This window comes from Quercus lobata, chromosome 2, assembly GCF_001633185.2.
Source record: "Quercus lobata isolate SW786 chromosome 2, ValleyOak3.0 Primary Assembly, whole genome shotgun sequence".
Classification (NCBI taxonomy): domain Eukaryota; kingdom Viridiplantae; phylum Streptophyta; class Magnoliopsida; order Fagales; family Fagaceae; genus Quercus; species Quercus lobata.
In genome coordinates this window covers 75,026,029-75,034,341 of record NC_044905.1, presented here as the reverse complement: position 1 = coordinate 75,034,341, position 8,313 = coordinate 75,026,029, and the positions used below count along the sequence as shown (strand labels likewise).

Sequence of the window (8,313 nt, the reverse complement as noted above, 5' to 3'; positions counted from 1 at the left end):
ATAATGAAAAGTCATAATGATGTTAAAAGATGAAAACTTGTAGAAATAAATAGTAAAATGTCATGTACTTGTGTGATTTTTTTTTTTTTTTTTGTTAATAACTTGATATTTAGGTTCTTTGTTTTATTTTTATTTTTAATTTAAATTTCTTAATGATTCACCTAAAAAGAAAACCTGGAGTCCTCACTGAATGACTATTATATTTGTTGATTATATATATATTTTTATGTTTAACAATATATATAATAACATTTTTCTTAATTATTTTTTGTGATTAGTGAGGATAATATTAAGAATTTAAAGTAGAAGATACCCAAGTCATTCGGGTATAGCATAGCTATAAAATTATATTATTAGGTTTAACATAGCTATTACATTTATTGATTATATTGTCTAGCTAGGTTTAACAATATAATAAAAAATAATGTATTAATTATTTTTTGTGATTGGTGTCTCTGTATGGTTTATATATAATAAATCTGTTGTAATCTAGTATTCTTCTAACAATTTTTTATTATTCTCTTTTAAATGCCTCCCCATTATTTATATCCCCTGAAAGGTGTTAAAAAGTCACACAGCAGTCTTTTAAGTATTTTCTTAGAGACTCTTGTTGTCGGGACCATATCTTCATCTTAGAACCGCCTCTCCAGGGCAAATAAACATGGGAGATAGGTTGCACCTGGCAATGGGAGTCAAGGGTACTTTCTTCTTTGCTTGTTTTTTCAGCTTCCAAATAGTATTTATGGCCAGAAAGCTCACCTATACTAATCATTCTTGACTTCTGTTTGCTTGCAGGAAATGCTGCTTCTTTGTTACTTTATACGGCTCCCATGTACTATTGTCAGCATGCTATTCTACTGCATGCATGGCTGACTTAATATTAGTCAATTCCAATTAGCAGTACTTGATAAATTTGAACCATTTGAATATGTAACTTATATATTTTTTTATTATGATTTCTTTATGTTTCCAGATTAACTTTCGCAAGAGTCATACGGAAGAAAAGCACAGAGGAATAATCATTTGTTCCATACATCATTGCACTATTTAACTGCCTCCCTTATACTTGGTATGGATTGCCCGTCGTTAGCAACAGGTGGGAAAATTTCCTTGTAGTTACCATCAATGGTCTAGGGATTCTTCTTGAGTCCTCCTTCGTTATCATATATTTCTAAGGCAAGTTCCACACTTCACTCTAATAGCAAAGTTTTGTTTGATACAAACCAATTTCATGATATTTTTAAATTTTTCATAATTATTGAGATGACAGGTTTTAATTGTGCACAAAAGAAAAGTAGCATTAATGGCACTACAAAAAAAGGTTCTATGGCCGCGTTTTTAAAACGCGGCTATTTGTCAAAAAAACGTGACTATAGCCTATAACTGCGTTTTTTTAGGCCGTGCTTTCTAATGTGACCTAAAACTTGTGACTATAGGACTGACGGTCCTATGGCCGCACTTTTTAACCGCGGCCCAAGACCAGGTCCTATAGCCCGTTTAAAACGCGACCTAAGGGTCTGGTCTTAGATCGCGTTTAAAACGCGGCTAAGGTTGTGGTCTTGGGCCGCGTTTTAAACGCAGCCCAAGGTTTAACCTTAGGCCACATTTAAAACGCGGCCTAAGACCAGACCCTTAGGCCGCGTTTAAAAAGTGCAGCCATAGTTCCCTTGGTGACGGCCTCTGAGACATCTTTTAGCCGTGTTTTAAACGTGGCCTAAGGTTAAATCTGTAGCCGCATTTAAAACGCGGCCCAAGATCACAACCTTAGGCCGCGTTTTAAGTGCGGCCTAAGACCCCCGAATTCCTGTTAGGAATTTGTCTATAGCAGCGTTTTAAGAACGCGGCTATAGTTTTTTTTTTTTTTTTTCCTTTTTATTTCCTTTTTCTAGGCAGATGAGTTTTACAAACCTGCTTATGTTTTACAAACCTCTCACACATACAAAAAATTCCAGTGCAAAGATAAAATGCAAGAGAGGAGGGCAATTAACTCACAGTGCACTTTAGATAAAATTTGTGGTGAGGACTATAAAATACAATTGCTAATTATGACTTACAATATAATACAATTTTTTTTTACTAAAAGAAATGCAACAAAATCGCACAAATTATTATTATCATTAGTAAAGAATATTATCTCTCACCAACTTTGGACAAGTGTGTGCCAACCAACAAATTAATTGTTGAAGGAAATCTTAACATCTATCAACTTGTACAAGTCATTAAAAATTCCAAGTGAAAAAACTATCAACATCTATAACTTAGGGTCCGTTTGGATACCGTTGAAAACTGAAAACTGAAACTGAAAACTGAAAAATACTGTAGCAAAATAATTTTTAAATGTGTGAATAGTACCGTGAGACCCATTTTTAATGAAAAAGTTGTTGAAAAGTGAAATTTGTGGGTCCGTGAACAGTATACGATGTGCACTGATTGGCTAAAAAAAGTTTGAAAAATCAAAATTTGCAGTTACTGTTCATTGAACAGTACATAAACAGTAACCGCAAATCTAAAAAACGCGTGAAAAAAAAAAAAAAAAAGGCTGAAAAACGCAAACGCGCTGGTTTTCAGTGCAATCCAAACGCAGCTTTAGTTTACTCTCCATGGAATAGTTTACTCTCCGTGGAGTAACTAAACTCCACGTGCCTAAAACTTGTGTCACAGTGACAATGAATCATTTTGTTGGACAAACAATGGACTATACCATTGTTCAAAAGGAAATTAGAAATGTTCACATGCTCAAGTAGAAAAATGCTCTCAAGGAGACCCATATCCCATGACATAAACAAATTGGACTTACCTTTGCAACCTCTAATCTACCAAGTTGTATGGCTAGCTCAAATCTGTAATCAGGGTCTTTAGCAAGTGATGCAAGTTGTGTAATCCCCTCAGCATCACCTAAAGAAGAATAGAGCAGTAACAAACCACTCAAGTCCATTGCACGCTTTAAACATTCCTCAGCCATATCTAACTGCAATACTCAAATAAGAGAAGAATGTCAGTACATTTAATATTTTAATAAATTAACCTTTTAATAATATAACTTTCAAGAAAACAACATACCCAACAAGAAGAAAGAATCCAAAATCCAAATAAAAAAAACTAAGTGCAAAGCATCCTAAGAAGCACAATATGTTTTCAGGTAGGTGTACAATACAATAAGTTATACAGTGAAACGGCAATACTTGAAAAGATAGGATACGATACAACAGAGATATGGTATTAATTCATTATTAAATATATTTGTCACCTCAATAATTTGTATTAATTACAATTTGTCACCTCAATAATTTGTATTAATTACAATTTGTCACCTCAATAATTTGTGAAATTATTAATTAATATTATTATTATTATTATTATTCCCATGCATGCATCCGTGGGAGGTAATAGTCAAGTTTGTCATTTGAACATATATGCATACTGAACTAATTCACTATTTATAATTTTTGCAAGTTATATATATTTCATGTCAGTTTGGAACAGCTTATTTAGCTGAAAATTTTTTGCTGAAAGTGTAAAAAAAAAAAAATTGAAAAATAAACTAAATAATAATATCAAAAAGTTCAATGAAACCCATGAATAGTAGTAAAAATAAATTAAAAATGAAAATAAGCTGAAAAATTTAACTCACCTCAAACGTACACTTCGTATGACAAAACAAAAATAGGCTTTCTATGTTGCTACATGGAAATAGTGCATATATATACATGCATGCATTTATATTTAGGTGAAGAGTTACACTAATATCTTGATGTATGAAAACCATGAGGGCGCAGATGAAGGTAGCTGTGATCGTGACACCTGGTATTTTAGGCTTCTGCATCACTGCGATTATCTCAGCTTTTGTTTTCCATGATCACCATCGTCGAAAGGTATTTGTTGGGAGTGTTGGGCTACTGGCCTCTGTAACAATGTATGGTTCTCCACTTGGGGTTGTAGTGAGTCTTTAATTTGTTTATTGTAATCTCATGAAAGTGTTCTTCTCGATGCAATCAATTACTACGTGGACAATATCAAACTTTGTGAATGATGCTACTATTATTACAAATTTTACTTTTAAAAAAAAATTAAGAAATTTGATGCTGACGCTGAGATCATAGCAGTGATGTTGTGTTATATTTATATTAAATTAGTGAATGATGTCTGAGAGATATGCATGCCACTTCATTCTAAGTTCATATCTACTGTTAATATTTCATTACTAGACATATAATATGTTGTTAATTACTAGCTACGTGTGACTTTATTTTATATTTGCAGAAGCAAGTGATACTTACAAAAAGCGTACGTGGAATTTATGCCATTGTATTTATCTGTGTTTTCATTCCTTGCAACTACATTTTGGATGGCTTATGGACTACTAAGCCATGATCTATTTCTTGCGGTTTGTCTAAGCTCTAGTTATATTTCTTGTGAAACAACAACTTCTATCTCATAAAACTTACATACATGCACTTGGATTTTCTAACTTGAATTTCTAAACTTTGGCAGACCCCTAATCTGCTTGGTTGTCCATTAGGATTCCTTCAACTCGTGCTCTACTTTAAATAAAAACGGGAAATTGTAGATCATGAAGAACAAAAAAAAATGGGATTTGGAAAAGGATGATGAGAAATCGAAACAGTTGCAGCCAGTGATCAATGACAGTACGTACTAATTAATGGAGAAAGTTGAAGAAATTATTAACTAAGTTCTGATCATAGGATCCGTTTTATTTACTTGTTGTGTCCCAAAATAATGATGGGTCCCTATAAATTGTATTTCAAGACAGTTCAGACATCGATCAATGCATGTATGTTATACGTGCATGCAAATTTATTGTCTTTAATCATATGTAATGTTTTGCACGGTTTCGAGAGGTTTGTTTGTGAAAGGGAGATCTTTATTTTTAATTTTTATTACATGAATTCTGATCATTTAACTACGCTTGCTACAAAATAAACTAAATTCACTGTTACGGTAAAAAAAGAAAAAAAGAGTAACCATTTGAAAAATAAAAGCTAAAACTGAAACACCATTTTAATAAGCAAATTTAAAGAAAGATTTTCTCTTACATGAGCAGATCACAAAACCAACTGCTAATTTGCATAATTATCATTTGTATCATAACTAGACATGAGAATAATAAAATATATCCTATTTGGTGGGATATGAATGCTCGAACCTTTAAAGGGAGTGAGAGTTCGATTCAAGACCTGAATCTTTCTTTCTTCCAAACTTTGTCCAAGTGAACAAATGTTTTAGAAGATGGGAGGGCACTTGTAAGAGCATTAGCATCAGAAAATTTTAATTCTACTATATTTTACCATTCCAAAAAGCCACTTTATCATTATACCATACCATTTTATCATTTCTCCGACATCCCAAAACTCTATTTTTATTAAAATATTATTTTTAATCAATCTTTATTATTTATTTCCAACCGCTACATTTTTTTAGACTTGGTTGGAATTTCATCTTTTTTCTCACTTTCTCTCCCATGCTCTCTGTCACTTTCTCTCTGCCCCTCCATTTCCCTTTCTCTATGCCTGACTGCCTCTCGAGTTTGTGGGTCTCTCTAGTGCTGGGTGTGGCTGGGCTGCAATGGTTTTACATGCGGATCGTGGGTCTCTGCGATGGATCGTGGATCGTGGATCATGGAATTTCTGCATCTCTGCGGTGGATTGTGGATTGTGGGTCTCTGCGGTGGATCGTGGATCGTTTTTCGGTGAGTTTTAATTTTGTTGGGTTTTGATTGATTTTGGTGGGATTTGATTTTTGTGGTTGGGTTTGTGGGTTGATCGGAGTGGCTTTGGGTGCTGGTTGTGGATGGGTATAGGTTATGGTGTTGGTGGCGGATTGATTTTGGGTTGGGGTTTGATTTTTGTGGTTGGGTTCGTGGGTTGATCGGAGTGGCTTTGGGTGCTGGTTGTGGATGGGTATGGGTTATGGTGTTGGTGGCAGATTGATTTTGGATTGGGGTTCACGGTAATGGAAGGTAGGTCGGTGAGTGGGTTTTGGTTGATGGTGGGTATGGTTTGTGGTGGTGGTGGCTAGTGGTGGGTTGATTTTGGGTTGGGGTTTACGGTGGTGGCAGGTGGGTGGGTGAGTGGGTTTTGGTTTGTGGTGGTTGATGGTGGTTGGGGTTGAGGTTGTGGGTGGTGGTGGTGGCTATGGTTGTAGCTATGGCTGTGGTGACAGTGGGTGTGGGTAGTGATGCTTCAGCAATGGAGATGGGTGAGAGGCTTGGTGAAGCTTTAGCGATGGAGGATGGTGTGTGATGTTGATGTTGATGTTGGGAGGAGGATGGTATTTGGGTTTGAAGAGAGGAGAGAGCAAACAGAGAAACAGAGAAGGAAGAGAGAGAAGATTTCGTGGGAAAAAACATAATAAATTTTTTTTTTTTTTTACAATACTGTGAACAGTGCAATTCAATGTTTAGAATTGTACTGTAGTAGTATTGCAAAAAAATTTGCAATACTACTGTTTACAATTCCCTGATGCAAGAATTTTTGGGGGTTAAAATGCCAAATTTCCCTTAGATTTGGCATTAGCATTCCCCAATACTAATGCTCTAATATAGCTAGTTGTTACTATTCTAATGCTCAGGTTTTAAATAAAAAATATTACCCAACCCGATACAAATGGGTTAAACCTCTATGATGGGTTGGGTTAGGTTGAGTTTTTTAAACCCAACTATATATGATGATGGATTGGATTTTCTTATGACAGTGGTATTTAGGCTATTTTGGTTTAGGAGTTTTTGTATCTATTGACAGTAGTAGTTCTGTATTTGGTCTCACCGATTAAGTTCAAAATTACTTTTTACAAGCAAAAAACCAAGGGAATTTTGGGGGCCAAATAAGGTGTGGAATGAGTTAAGAGAAAATGAGGAATTATATATGAGTTTGGTATGAGCACCGAAAGGTCTTACTCTCTTTGTCTCTCTTACTAAAAACTAAATAGTTAATATTGATAAAATAATATGCGAGACAATAAAGAGAGACATTGAGACCAAATCAAAAAAAAATAAAAAAATAAAAAGTATAAACAAAGAGACAATACAATTGAGAGAGTTTAATTTGGGTGTTATTGGATGATAAAATTTCAGTTTAGGATTTGAGAGTTGTTGGGGATAAAATTTGGGTTAAGATTTGGATGATGTGATTTGAGTGTTGTTGGAAATCTAGGTTTCAAGATTTGGGTGTTGTTGAATGCAAAAGAGTTTTTGGTATTGATGATTTAGGTGTAATGTGGGTCGTAAGTCGTAACAGATTTTTGGAAAAGCAATAATAATAATAATAATATTTAAATTAGAATAGAGAAATATTAGAGAGTTTATTGGAAAGTTTATGTGAAAAAGTAGATAGACAAAACCGTTCATTCTTCAAACGTTCAAAAAAATTGGAAAGATTGCTAGAGTCGATGCTCTTAATGAATGATAAAAGTTGTGTGTGTGTGTGTGTGTTTTTTTTTAATTGCTTTGATTCTATTGGGTTGATTATAGGAAAAATGCTATTTGGTGGATTATAGTGGTAGTGGTATATATATATATATATATATATATATATATATGTCAAGTGGCCCAATGGAGTGACTATTAGAATAATTAATATAGTTGTTATTTGTTGAGAATTTTTTTTTTTTTTTTTTTTGTCTTTTAGTTTGACATCTTTATAATTATGGTCATATTAACAGGTACTTTTAGGACAATTAATTATTAATAATAAACTACTATTAGAAAGTTTTAACACAACTTTCATTGAAATTTAAAAAAAAAAAAACTATCAAAACAATTAATTCATTTTTTCTTTTCTCATAAAAAAATTTTTAAAATTATTTTCTAAATCAATGTTTTTAAGATATCTGTTAACTTTTCTCTTATAATTATATCAAAGAGATAAAAGAGTAATACTAGACATAAATAATTAATCTTAACAACAATCTTAGTAACAAATTAGTGTTTTAGTTTTAACATATTTTTGTTTGTTTATTTAGTATTGTCATTGCATTTAGTATGAATCAATCATAGATGATTATGAAATTTAAAAGAGTATCGAGTTCCCTTTTAATAGATAATTGCATTGTAATGTATTAAAAAATAATCAATTTGTTGTCTTTTCATTTGTTGATAGTTGTTAACATTATATGGGTGCTAATTCGGGTTTTCAAATTTTTTTTTTCGGTTCATATCTCGGCCCCTAAGTCCCGAATCCCACTGTACCATATATGTAACCAAGATTCTTATTGGGTCACGAATCAATAAATATATATATATATATATATATGGGTTTGAGGTTGAGTATATCCAAATTTGAACATCAAGACCCAAAT

The 8,313-nt window shown here is 33.1% G+C and overlaps 1 pseudogene; it reads left to right on the top strand.

Annotated features, from left to right (window-relative positions):
- Positions 1–661: 661 nt before the first annotated feature.
- Positions 662–4,657, top strand: LOC115978327 (annotated as a pseudogene).
- Positions 4,658–8,313: the final 3,656 nt, after the last annotated feature.